Raw genomic sequence first — 14,626 nt, 5'->3', positions numbered from 1 at the left:
AGTCCTATGTATAAAAGATGAGAACACAGTGAGTCTATTTATAAAGAACTATAATAATACAAATAGATTCTAAATGATGATACATAGGGGTTTCCAAAGCAACAGGAAAGATTAAACAAGCCCGTTTGGAGGTCAGTGTGTATTAGAAATCATGGCAGATGAAAGTTTGGGGAAGAATTGCTAATGAAATTGCTAACCTCAGTCCTCAGAACTAAGAAATTCAGAGAATTTGAGTAACTGGATCAAAAGCTGATTTGGATCAATAAGAATATCCTCTGGACTGGACACATTCAAAGCTGCTCACTAGTGTAGGTGAGAAAATGTCTTCCAAAATAATTTGTTCTTGTCACTGTCACTGCTCTGAATTGTCAGAAAAAGATTTATGCCTTAAGTGAGTGCGCTGTCTATGAAGCAAGGTTTTGTTCCAGATGTTAAGCCAGTATGAAGTGAGATCTGTCAATTTCTGGAACTAGAACAGGAGAGATGTGTGTGACATATGTTTTGCTGGCGAAAAGACTATGTCTCTGGACCGTGATTATTAGCTTCTTGTTCCAGCGAAATCTTCATATTCAGGGCATAAGAAACCTTACTCAATTTTTTTTTTCCTTTTTGACCTAGTTAAAGTCCTTGGAATGGGAAGTTATGACGCTCATATTTTCAAGAACTGTGCAGCTACCTCTGAGAAATTTGTAAGGTCCTTAAAAAAATACATAAGTTTAGATGGAACAGAAAAGGAATTTTTGTATAGAACAAGACTAGAATCAAAGGCCCAGACATGAAGCAGCTCACGGAAGGACTGTTTTTGTTGTTGTTGTTGTTATTGTTGTTATTAGTTTTGTTTGTTTGAGCTCGTTCACAACAGAGAAACTATTAAGATCACAAATCATAGTCCAGATTTGGAGCTACTGGGGAAAAATCCCTGACTTTTTAATCTTCAAAAACCTACCTCCCTTTCGCTGCAAGTACACAACACCAACTGTATCTCAGCCACTCTCTACTTTTGAATATTTTATGATCAAGGCTACAGTTTTTTGAGGCAGTTCTCAGATCTTTCACCACATTGCCTATCATTCATTTTGTAAAAATAGTTGTCCTAGTTCTTAATACAATTTCTGTATTTGGAACGAATGATCATTAAGTATTGCCATTAGAAAAAAAACATTCAAGCACCTATATATACTCACACAAATAGGCATTTACAAAAAGAAATTCCACAGACATATTCCCTTTTTTTCCCCATCAGCCAAAATACATCAATGCAGACAGTTATTTTAACTGATAAATTTTTGGTCTCTCATTTTTATCCTTAAACCCCACCTCAAATCCTGAAACCTCAGAAGAAATCACAAAAGACTACATACCTATCGGTCCTCAGTAAATGATGAGTGACTGTTGTTACTGCTCTGGTCTTCATAATTCTCACAGTATACCAATGACAATCATTTGTTTAGACAGTTAACTGTCCTTAACTCATTTTTGTCCTAAACTTTAGCATCTCCATAGAGATCACCGTAATCTTTAATAAAAACCGGGGTCATTTAGGGTAGAAGCTCAGAAAACTTAGAAGTTTTGGTTTTAAAAGTCCATCACCTACTTCATGTGAAAAATTATATGGAGTACTCTTTACCCTGATCTCTTCTTCTTCCCTTTTCTTTTTTTTTTTTTGGCTGTCTTCTCCGGTTTACAACAGACACAGCTATGTTAGAGCCACAAAGCAAAGTTTTGCAACAGAATGGCCTTGAAATAGAATACTGCCCCTCTGAAAACTTAGGCAATCAAAATGAAATAAATGAAATCGTGCCTGTTAGACTTTCCGTGTCATTTCTTATAAGGAAAGCTATCACCTTTTTAGGAGAATGTTTTTCTTTAGGTGACCCTGTACCCTGTCCATATCAAAGAGTTCTCAAATGCTGTAACAATCAGCCACAGCACTGCAAAGAGGACATAACCCTCTTATCCACAGTGCTGCTTTAGTCGCTAAAATGTAGTTTCTGAAAATAAGTTAAGTGCTACTGCTTGGAAACTACCACAGTGTTTCTACTAAAAGTGGTAAAATCATGGGGTACCTGGCTGGCTCAGTCGGTGGAGCGTAAGGGGTTGTGAGTTCGAGTCCCGCATTGGCTATAGAGATTACTTTAAAAAATCTTAAAAAAAAAAGTGGTAAAATCTCTGAGGGCACAAAAACTCTTTAAAAATGGACTATAAAAGTACTTGAGAGGCTTCAGCACGTGAATTAAATGCTGCAGTAATGCTCTGAAACCAAGGCCTGTTTCTCAAAAATGTGTTAGTCTGTATGGGTTTTCTGGTTTTTGTTTTGTTTTTGCAAGAGGCCCCACTCTTGCCACAGATGACTTGCTTGGGTTTTAAAGTTTGCTTTTTTCTTTTTTTTTTTCTTTCAGTTTTGATTCTGAAATGAAATTGACTTGATAAAAAGCAACATATGGGCCACTCTGATAGACTGAAAATTCTCAGGCAGCACATGACTCATGATAACTGTGTAGTATGCATTAGAACTGCTTATCTGACCATCTCACAACATTTTGTAAACATGTATCCACTCAAAACCAGCCTGATCGGAATAATTTCACCACAGTTTTTCTCCATTCCTACACACCTAAGATCATTTTTAACGTGGAAATGTAAGGAAAGGTTTAAAACACTTTTTTAAATTTCAGTAGTAGTTGTGGGTAAATTGCCAACATTCTTATAAATGTCACAGCCAGTGGCCAAGAGTTCAATGATATGGTTTTCCTAACCACACACCAGTATATTCAGCCAGTCAGCAGTCTCGTGATCTGTAAAGCCAGTAGATACTGGCTTTAATTGTGTGACCGGGTGCACTATTTTATGATAATTAGGTGACAATAAAACCTCAGAAAAAGCATGATTCCAGCATAGTATAAGATGCTAGTTTCCTTAGGTGTTTTGTTATTTTTTTTCTTTCTGTAGAAGTTTCTTGCGTTCTTGGCTGGTTAGAATAACTTACTCTAGTGACTGGAGTTGGTTGGATTATTTATAACTTAAGATTTTTATTACATAATTTAATAGAAACTCATGCACTGAATAAGCTGCTTACAACACACTTATATCCTTCTTCCTATAGCCCTTGAACCTGTAAGGAATTTCTTGAAATTGTCTTCTCTTAATCTAGTTGGTGTCAATAGTTAGCTGTGAAAAGTCATTGTTCGTCTTTGTAACAGGGTGAAAAGGATGGCCTAATTTTGGCCTGAAAAGTAAAGAAGTCTGCATTTGTGGCAGTGTCCTCATGGTACTCTAAAACCTGGAGATTTGGTGTGCACCCAGTTTCAGTAATTTTGAGAAATGGGGGAAACTAGTTTGGACTTTGTGGTCTAAGTTATTTGGTTTAGGTTTGACTCTTTGGGTTTGATGCCTTACATTTTTTTAAAATACCATTGTTCAAAAAATGTGGCAATGTGTTCCAAGTTGCTGATGATTCCTTCCAGAAGAAGAAAGCAAGGGAAGCAGCTATTACTGTCGTCAGCAAGAGTAGGCAAGCACATTTCTCTTACATGCATTACACAGCAAATATAGTTGTTTGGCTTGTGGGAAAGGGTAATCTCACACACTATGATTTCCATGTTGTTTTTCACAGATTGAAGAAAAAATTATTTGTAGTTTTTTTTTATTTTAAAGTCCATTGATATAAAGGAGCTGGAACTCAATTCTCATAGAAGTTAATTATGATTCTTTAGCATTAAGTTTCTTGGCTTAACCTTAGATTTATGGTTCAGGATATTCTCAGGTTGCTGGATTGGTTCAGAAAACCAAGCACTCTGTACAACTCTGAATTAGAAGTCTCAAAAAAAAAAAAACCCACAAAAACCCCCAAAACTCTACTTTTCTTAATTACACTGTATTTTATAAGAAGATTACTCCCTCTAAAATTAGCTTTCTAATGGCAAAACAGCTGGCTGAAATGTGAAAAATTCAAGAGCTCATCTTGTTTCTTCAAACATACAATTTCAACAACCTCTTTGATTCTTAGTCTCCATATGTTTTGCAGTTTTATAAGGTACACAAAACTACTACATTAAACTGTGCTTATTTAAGTCTGATGTATATTGGTTATTTCCTGCTCTATGTTAGCAATCTAAAATTAGAAATACTATTCACTTCTAAATGAGGTTTGGTTCATAATCTCATGTCAGAATAAGAATTGACCTTACTTTTTCTTGAGCATCGTTTGCCTTTGGCCAGCAGAGATCATCAGAGACCCTACTGTATTTTACCCAGTTTGTCCATCTTGGTCTTAGAAAAATTATATAACACACAATAAGAATAAGTTTTGGCAAAGGTGTAGAGTCCTAAAACTACCACTACAATCAAGATATGGAACACAACCCCCCAAAATTCCTCTATGCTACTGCCTTGTGATCAGACCCTCACCTCACACTTGACCTCAGGTAACCACTAATCTGCTCCTATAGTTTGTCTTTTCTAGAATGTTATGTAAATGGAATCATACATATGTATGATTTTGAGTCTCGCTTCTTTCACTTAGCAAAAAGCTTTTGAGATTCATCCATGTTCTTATGTGTATCAAGAGTTTATTCCTTTTTTATTGCTAAGTATTATACCATTTTATTGATCTACTACAGTTTATTCATTGCCCCGTCAGTGGAAATCTGGGCTGTTTCCAATTTTGGTTATTAAAAATAAAGCTATTAATATTTGTGCCCAGGCTTTCTGAATGAACATAAGTTTTAATTTCACTCTGGTTAATACACAAGACTGAGATTGCTCCATCTGTGGTAATTCTATGTTTAACTTTATAAAAAACTGCAAAACTGTCTATTCTAGAGTATCTGTACCATTAGGCTTCAGTTTTATAAGGTACACAAAACTTCGGTACATTAAACTGTACTTATTTAAGTATGCAATGCCAGAGTATTTGAGAGAATGTGGTTGCTTCTTGTTCTCACCAGCTCTTGGTATTGTCAGATTGTTTTATTTTAGCTATTCTAACAGATGTGTAGTAGGATCTAATTGTGGTTTTGATTTATATTTCAGTAATGACTAATGTTGAACAACTTTTCATAGCATATTTGCCATCCATGATACTTCTTTGGTGAGATATATAGTTAAAACTTTTGTCCATTATTTTATCAGGTTGTTTGTTTTCTTATTGTTGGATTTTGAGAATTCTTTATATATGTATATTCTGGACACAAGTCATTTGACAAATGTTATTTGCAAATATTTTCTCCCTGTGTATGACTAGTCTTTTCATTCAACAGTCTTTTTATTCTCCTAACAACAAATTTGCATATAAATCTGTGTTTTGAAACAGATCAGTCCTAGAAAATTCTCTGCTACTGTCTCTTCAGATATTTCCTCTGTACCATTTTCTTGTTCTTCTCCTTCCAGAACTCCAATCAGTTTGATGTATGTTAAAGAATATCTTACTTTATTTTACATATCTATTAACTGCTTTCATGTTTCCTTTTTTCCTTCTCTCTCTTTTTAAAAAAGATTTTACTTATTTATTTGAGAGAGAGCACACAAGAGAGTGAGCTTGAACAGGGGGATATGCTGGGGGAGAAGCAGAGAAGCAGATTCCTTGCTGAGCAGGAAACCCAACATGAGGCCCAGTCCTAAGACCCTGAGATCATGACCTGAGCTGAAGGCTGATGCTTAACTAACTGAGCCATCCAGGCACCCCTTCCTTGTCTCTTTTTAGTGTATGCTGGATAATGTATGCTGGATAATTTCTATTGCTATATCTTTCTGTTCTTAAGTTTCTCTTCATTTGTGTCTAATTGCTGCTAAACCTATCCACTGAGTTATTGATTTCCATTACTATGTTTTTCATTTCTAGAATTTTTTAAAAATCTGCTAGACTATTTTCTGTTGTTTCTTGTTTTGAATAAGTGTTTTCCATTTTATATTTTTTAAAAGAAATAAAACAGTTATTTCACTTTCTGTGGTTGATAATTCAAATATCTGAAATCTTTGTGGGAGTTTTCTGTTGTTTTATTGGATATTGTTTCTGCTGGTTTTCACCCATATAACTTATTTTGGGAGGGGTTTAATGTTTGTTGCTGTGAGCTGTTCATTTTCCTTAGAAAATGGTTTATTGAGATACTATCCTCTAAAAACAACTTGCATTTGTTGTTCCATGCATGTGGGGCCTACTCAACTTATAATAATGGACTGGGGATTTTGAGATCTATCTTGATTGTAGATTATCATGAAATAACAGTCTTCCAGCAAGAGAATTTTTTGGCCCTCTGTTTGACTTAGTTCAATAGGAATTTTCCTTGCAGTCATCTGAGGATGAATGGCTATATAGGTTTTTCACCCACACCTAAAATGTCCAAGATTTATTATAGAATTATTTTATTTTATTTTTTTAAGTAGGCTCCACACCCAGCCTGGAGCCTAATGTGGGGCTTGAACTCACAACTGTGAGATCAAGACCTGAGCTAAAATCAAGAGTCAGATGCTCAACTGACGAGCCACCCAGGCACTGCATAATTATTTTATTATAGGATGACTTATTTATAGGATTCTCCAAGCCTTAGGCTTTATCTTCTGTCCCAGCTCCCCCTACCCAAAACAAAGCTGAAGTTCACCAGCTTGAGCAAATACAAGTTCGGACAAAAACAACTTCAAGGCCATAGAATTGAGCAATTACAGTGACATCATTTAGGTGAACAGAATATAAATGGTGCCTCCTGGTGTTATATACCTGAACCATGTTGTCAGTTACCTGTCCGGTTCCTACTTTACTTCCCTTTGAGCTGATAATTCCTTGGTTTCTAGTTTATGCTTCAGTGCTTTGAAGAGGTTTAGGATTTTTTAAAAATTTAAATATTTTCAGTGGAAAGGGCAGTCTGAATGTCTAGCCTGTCATATGCCTAGAAATAGAATTCTCAAAACTCAACTTTATATACCCTATAATTTATAAAATTATCTGATAGCCTAATTTGTTCAAATAAAAATTACCCTTTTTCTTTTTTTCTGGCACCAACGCTTTCATAGGAACAGTTCAGTGGAATTAGAAACAATCCATAGTCATTGGTTCGTAACTATATTCCCCCATGAATTTTACTAACATATGTACTGGATTTACATTGAAATACCAAAGTAGCACAAAGGTTTAATAATGACCACAATTTTTTTAACGTTTCTCAGAAAATGAGTACATTAAACCAGAATCATGTGTGTTCGTTGCATAGAAAGTATTGTGTCTCCATAGTTACATTAAACATAACAAGTACAAAGGGGAAATGTCTTTTGGTGGTTGATAAGCTAAAAGGAAGTGAGTCTTGTTGTACTACAATATTAGGAATGTTTTTAAACTTTAGTTCAAGAATGGAAGGTTTCAGATTCTTCTGTATTATCCCTTGCTCAAAAATAAGTTAAAGTAGTTATGGAAAAACCACATGTAGAATCAATGCTTAGAGTTGGTGTAGGGATATCATGTAGAAAACATGATACAGAGATCATTTTCCATGGTTTATTTAATTCTCTCAGTTATTTATGGTATTTTCTCTGAGGTATAACTTGAAAAGTTCTAGAAATTAAAGAGAAAGGAAATTGAACGCTACATCAAGAACTAATGAGGTACTATATGTTGGCTAACTAAACAGAATAAAAAAATAGATTAAAAAAAAAAAAGAAGAAAGGAAAGCTATCTTAGCTCAATGTTAGCCCTACTTCCCACTTTTATAAAACATTCTAAATCAGCCTTGGAGATGACAATGTCCATTTGTTCCTTGAACCTATTAATTAATTAATTAATTCCCATTAATTGATTAATGGAAATCTATAATGGGTTGTTGTAAGGGAGGTATGCATTAGCTAAATGTTGCCTTGATCAAGGTATAGAAAGAACATTAAAGAAGGAAGATCCCTGGGATTCAGTCCCCATCCTGGTTCTCCTTAGTGCTATGGCTTCGGGTAATCCTCAACCACCTTGGGCCCCAAGTTTCTTCATCACTTGCTGTAGTGTTGGGTCACTTGGAGCATTACTGCTCCCCATACATGCTGCATGATTTCCCAATTCAATGTCTTTGTTCTTATAATTATGTACCTAAAATGCTTTCCTCCACCATGCATAACTAAGTCTACCTAGCCATGGCATCCTACTTCTTAATAATCCTTCTAGTACCAATATTTCCCTGCCAAGCTTCCTTGACACCAGAGGTTACCTTTCCCCCTGATCTCACACAGCACTTTTTTTTCTTTAAATTCAGAGGTATCATTTAATGTTTTATAGATTATATTATGATTTCTTTTGTAGATATCCATACTACTCTGCTTCTCTTCGAGGGTAGAGTTTCATAAGGGTAGAAACCCATGCCTGCTCTATTTTTGTACTCCCCCCATAATATCTAGGAAAATATCCTGAAGATTATATGTGTTCAGTAAACATCTGCTGAATCTCAAAATAGGGAATAATAATGCTTTTCTTGTCAATGAGAGAGGTCTGTGTTAGATGATAGCTTCAGGCAAGTTCCAGCTTTTAGACCAATGATTATGGAACACTAATGAGGAATGCTGGATATGGGTAAGTATTTATCCATTATGAGGAGAAGGAAAGAGAATACTTGAGTGGATCAGAACCCATTTAAAAGCTGAGATGAAGACAAAGTTAATGGTGCAAGAGTAGGTGACAAGCAGTATAGATCATTCTAGTCATTTTTAAAAAGTTCTTGTCTCCACTGCCTTTTTTCTTTCTTTAAAGACTCCAAATACCTGTGCACAGATGGCATATTATATACCCAATTTTGAGAGACTCCCTGTGGACTTGAGCCAGAAAGTGAATTGCAATTTTAGAATGTAGTTAACAGTTTCAGAGACATAATGTTGAATGAAAGAAAGGAGACACAAGACAGTCTACACTATATGATTCCATTAGTATGAAGTCCAAAAACATTTGGTTTTGCACTTCAAAACGAATTTCTGGTGATAGAAGTTAAAATAGTGGCTACCTTGGAGGGTGTATGTACGTTATATCCCAATTTTTTAAAAATGCAGTTAACAATTCTGATTGTGCCACGTATCACTGATGGGCAGTTGAAGGCTAGATCCAAGCTATGCTGTGTGTTTCCTGGAGGAATGAAGCACACTTTTAAAATTACAGTTTTCTCTGCAAACCTGTGACCAGATGGCTCTCATAAATAATGCATCAAAATATGGTTAGAACTATAAGAATTCGTGACGTGTGATAAAATGAAAGCAACCAATGATCATATGGTTTACTCATTTTGACTTCCATTGTGATTTTCTGGGAGAGTCGGGATCACCAATAAATTGTCCTTCCATAAGAATGGAGTAAGTACTGTAGGAGGACACTTGCTAGCTGTGTGAAGCCTTAAATAAGTCACCGGCTCTCTGGGGATCAGATGCTTCTTCTGTTAACGGAAAAATATTTTATCTGTTCAAAGACAGAGGACAGGATCAATTGATCTCTGAAGACTCGTTCCCCTCTCAGAATCTTTGGTTTATGGAAGTTGAACTATAAAGAACAACCCTGGGTCAAGCTTTCACACTATTAGAAATAGGATGGGAAAGTAAGTCGCTTTTAAAATCTGTAATAAGAGGCAACAAAAAAATGTAGGTGGAATTGGAGTTCTGCCAAATAGTAAGAGATCCAGGCGGAAAACATCTTTTCAGATGCAGCCAGCTACCTGAAACCATTTGCTGTTGTTCCCTGGGGATTTCCCTAGCCTTTGGCATAGGGTTTAACTTAATAATGCTAAAAGAAAGAAAAAGACAGAGAGAAGGAAAGAGAAAGAGAGACAAGGGAACATTTTCAGACTTCCACTAAAGAAAGCATTCCATGGTGTTTTTCCTCTGTGGGTTCATATTTGCAGAGAAAAAAAAAATCCATTGCAGAAAATGGTATTTCATAAAATATATGAGCAAAGAAGGAGCACTTGTCTAAGTTTGGCTTAAATAAAATCTCACAACTAGGAGGAACTGCATGGCATCATCTTTCTTACCGTACTAGTAGTTTTTTTAAAAAGAGGCAATGGAGACCCAGGGAAGCTAAATGACGTGTTAAGTTCACTCAGCTGGGAGGAGCACAGCGCCTACTTGGGCTTCCAGCCTGTTTTATCATCTTCTGCTGCACTAGGCTGCCCCCTGTGGTTCCCTTCAGACGACTTGAACTTTAAAGAAGAAGCAGGGAGGAATTCCACCGTCCTTTGTTTTAATAGCAATTGAATAAACGGGAAGCTGATTTAACTGCGAGTCGAGTCGGAGGACTCTAGCCCTTTTACTTGTTAGCTGGCTTGGGAAATCATTGAACTTCTTCGAGCTCAACTTCCTCATCTAAAGTAACAACTCACAAGGTCCCCTGCAGCAGAGGACAATTGAAGCAACCTATGAGAAAGTGCAACCTGGTTATTAAAATGGAGAAGTTCTTATCTACTCAGCAAATTAAGGAATTAGTGACTACAAAACAATAGTAACTGATAAGAATGCCCCGGGCAAATGCGCTGTTAACAGCATTCTTATAAAAGTCAGTGACCGGGACACCTGGGTGACTCAGTTGGTTAAGCAGCTGCCTTCGGCTCGGGTCATGATCCCAGCGTCCTGGAATCGAGTCCCACATCGGGCTCCTTGCTCTGCAGGGAGCCTGCTTCTCCCTCTGCCTCTGCCTGCCACTCTGTCTGCCTGTGCTTGCTCTCCCTCTCTCTCTCTCTCTGACAAATAAGTAAATAAAATAAAATCTTTAAAAAAAATAAAAGTCAGTGACCCTCTAACAGAAATGTCCTTTGTTTATTTATCAAAAGAAGTCCAGTGTAATCAGTTTTCCTAAGTCTCCAAGGACCTTTCCCTAATATGTAGATGCTGGTTGTAAAAAGAACCCTTCTGTGAGTATACATATCTCTATCCTCCTTTACATTTTGTATTACCTTTTTCAATTTGTGAGCCCAGGATGGTGAAAATGGTGTCCTATTGTTATTTTAATTTTCATTTTCCTGATTATTAGCAAGGCTTGGCATCTTTTCATCATATTAGAAGCGTAAATTGATAAAGCTTGTTGGAAGGCTGCTGGACAGTCCCAAGTAAAAACTGAAGTGCCTATTCCTTTCAAACACAAAATGCCATTTTTCAGTTGCTCCCTTAGAGAAATGATGCTCAGATGTATGCAAACAGAGGCATGCGCAAAGTGTTTACCACAGCATTGTCTGAAATAACAGATAACCAAAAACAACCTAAATAACCATCAACAGGTGAAGTGGTCAAACTACATAATATCCAAACCAGAGAACACTGTGTAACCATTGAAATGAAGGAAGTAGAGCTTCAACATGAAGAAAAAATCAAGTTGCAGAATAAGACGTACAATATAAACACTATTGACTGAAAAAATGAAAATAAAACCGTGTATTTCTATAAATATATATATATGTATGCATGTAAACAATAAGCAAATGTCTTAAGAATTATGTAGGAAACCAAAACCAGGTTACCTAAGGGAAAGAGACCAAGTGAGCAGGTGGCCAAGGGGAAACTTCCCTATTCTTTGTATTGTTTGAATCTTTAAACAAGAATGTATTTGTGTATTAATTGGCTAATTAGTAAAAAAAAAACCTATATATGTATGTGTATATATATATATATATATAGTTTTAAAATGATACAGAACACTAAACAATAAAATTTAAAAGAGAAAACATTATTATTTCAGTATAAGAAATGTTTTGGGTTTTCCAGAGTTGTAAGGTAAGAAGAGTCCTAAACTAGAGCTGAAATAATATGATACCTGCCATTCAAGTGAAGAATAAAAAGTGTACTCAAAAATCAAAATCATCCGGGTGCCTGGGTGGCTCACTGGGTTAAGCATCTGCCTTCGGCTCAGGTCATGATCCCAGGGTCTTGGGATCAAGCCATGCATCTCATCTCATCGGGCTTTCCGCTCAGCAGGGAGCCTGCTTCCCCTCTGCCTGCCTCTCTGCCTCCTTGTGATCTTTGTCTGTCAAATAAATAAATAAATTCTTAAAAAAATCAAAATCATCCACCTGGATATTTAATATTATGTAGAAATTGACTGATTCTTCTTTCACTTTTTGTCCAGATAGCAAATAGGTTCAGATTGAGGTTCACCCTTCATGCCATTGGTTTTAATTTACTTCAATAATTGCTGCATCCATCATCAATATTTTAAATTGACCAGAGTCCATTTCAGTGAGGTCAACTCTCCTTTTCAGCATTGATTTTTTTTTTCTCTCTGATCACAGATGTATCATATGCTTGTTGTGAACAGGAATAAAAAGTTGGAAGCTTTGAAGAAAAGATAATATAACCCCATCATCAAAAAGAAATTTTTTTTGAAGTGTTTTTTTCTGGGGTGCCTGGGTGGCTCAGTGGGTTAGGCATCTGCCTTCAGCTTGGTCATGGTCTCAGGGTCCTAGGATCAAGCCCCACATTGGGCTCCCTGCTCAGCGGCAGTCTGTTTCTCCCTCTCCCTGCATCTCCCCCTACTTGTACTCTCTCTCTCTGTCAAAATAAATAAATAAATAAAATCTTAAAAAAAAAAAAAAAGAAAAAGAAAGTGTGTTTTTCCACTTTTGGCTTTCAGCTAGAGGAGGCAAAAATATAACTGTCTTCAACCATCTGATAGCAGCCTCCTCCACCATGCAGCCCAAGTTCGTCCCCAGTGAGATCAAAGTCGTGTACCTGAGGCACCCATGGCAAAGTTGGTGTCACATCCCCGAAGAGTAAAGATCGGCCCACTGAGTTGGTCTTTGAAAAAGGTTGATGATGACATCACCAAAGTGACCTGCGGCTGCATGGGTCTAAGGATTACAGTGAAACTGATCATTCAGAATAGACAGGCCCAGATTGAAGTGGTACCTTCTGCCTTGATTATCGAAGCCCTCAAGGAACCACCAAGAGACAGAAAGAAGCAGAAAAACATGAAGCACAGTGGGAATGTGACTTTTGATCAGATTGTCAATATTGCCCAACAGATGCGGCAGTGATCTGTAGCCAGAGAACTCTCTGGAACCGTTAAAGAGATCCTGGGGACTGCCCGTGTGAGGGCTGCAATGTGGATGACTGCCACCCTCATGACATCATAGATGACATCAATAGTCATGCAGTGGAATGCCCAGCTCCTTAACTGCAAAGGAAAGTATTTCAATAAAGGATCATTTGACAACCAAAAAATTGTTTTCCCTTTGCATATAGGTATTCAAGGATTTGAGTTAATACCAAACCTACAGTTTTGTATCCCCTTTTTCAATTAACATTTTATGATAAGCGTTTCTGCATTCATCGCAGATTCTTCAAACATGTTTACAATGGCACAGTGATATTCCAAATTGTGGGTACACTGTAATTTATATATCTCTTCTCCATTGTAGGAGAAAATATCTCCATTATTTTCACTATTATACTTGATTCTATGAAGAACAACCTTGCATACAATTTTTTCCTCCTATCTTTGATTATGTCCCTAGGATATATGCCTAGAAATGGGATTATAGGACTGTGCTGGTTGTTTTCCATTCCTATCCCCCACTCCCTTCTCTGCCTTTCTTTATACTGCTCTCTGTCTTTATAGATAGCCATCTCCAGGATTCCTCGCCTTTAGGATTCAGTCAGTGGGTGGCACCAAGAGGAGATCAGAGGGCAAGAAAAGAGAGAAGTAAGGATATCTCCTCCTCATTCTCTCCCTACTTTTGGGGCGGTGGCTGCATGCCCCTCCCTACCTCCAGCCCAACCCCCTTCCTTGGTGGTCCCCCCTCCACTGTTCTAGCTCTTTTTTTTTTTTAAGATTTTATTTATTTATTTGACAGACAGAGATCACAAGTAGGCAGAGAAGCAGGCAGAGAGAGGAGGAAGCAGGCTCCCTGCTGAGCAGAGAGCCCAATGCGGGGCTCGATCCCAGAACCCTGGGGTCATGACCTGAGCCGAAGGCAGAGGCTTTAACCCACTGAGCCACCCAGGCGCCCCTGTTCTAGCTCTTACCACTGGATTCTATTCCAAGATTATTTTCTCCCTCGATCCTTTAGCTCTAGAAATGGTAACAGCTTCCCACTATTGCTTTTGTTTAGGTGCCTCGACATCCTTTGTTTACTCCTTTAACTTGGCCTGCCTGTTGCTAAGTAGTCTTTTTATTAAAGTCTCTTCCTTTGAACCATCCTGGTGAAACCCCTTTCCTCTTGGGATCCTGACAGACATAGGGTAAAAGAATATCAACTTCTGAAATGCATTCTTGGTAGATATTGCCAAATTGCATGGCAGAAAGTTTATACCCATCTCCACTCCCATTGGAAGAGTGTGAAACCCTGATGAGATGAGCTCTTTAAGTTGCAGTCGATTTTTGAAGGCATTCGGTTTCCTATTTGTTTTCTGGTGCCTTTTTCTCTCTGATGTCACTCAGAGGCAAAGTGTGCTGCCATAGACCATTGAAAGAAAAGTCATTCACGACAAAGGCGAAAATATTGTGATAAACACTTGTATATCATTTACAAACTTGAAATTTCCAGTGCCGGAAGAGACCCTGGATTTTATTGCGAAAACAATTTCTTTGACACCAATGAATAGGGAAGAACACACCTGCCTGGGCACACAGTCTGATGTGGTTTGGGGGTGTCAGTTTACCTGCAGATGACAGCTAAACTCTAGCCTAGGAAAC

General features: G+C 37.3%; 1 pseudogene; it reads left to right on the top strand.

Annotated features, from left to right (window-relative positions):
• Positions 1-12,612: 12,612 nt before the first annotated feature.
• LOC122894651 lies at positions 12,613-13,105 on the top strand (annotated as a pseudogene).
• Positions 13,106-14,626: the final 1,521 nt, after the last annotated feature.

This window comes from Neovison vison, chromosome 13 (genome assembly GCF_020171115.1).
Source record: "Neovison vison isolate M4711 chromosome 13, ASM_NN_V1, whole genome shotgun sequence".
Lineage (NCBI taxonomy): Eukaryota > Metazoa > Chordata > Mammalia > Carnivora > Mustelidae > Neogale > Neogale vison.
The sequence above is the reverse complement of the archived record's forward strand: the minus strand, read 5'-3'. Positions and strand labels throughout refer to the sequence as shown.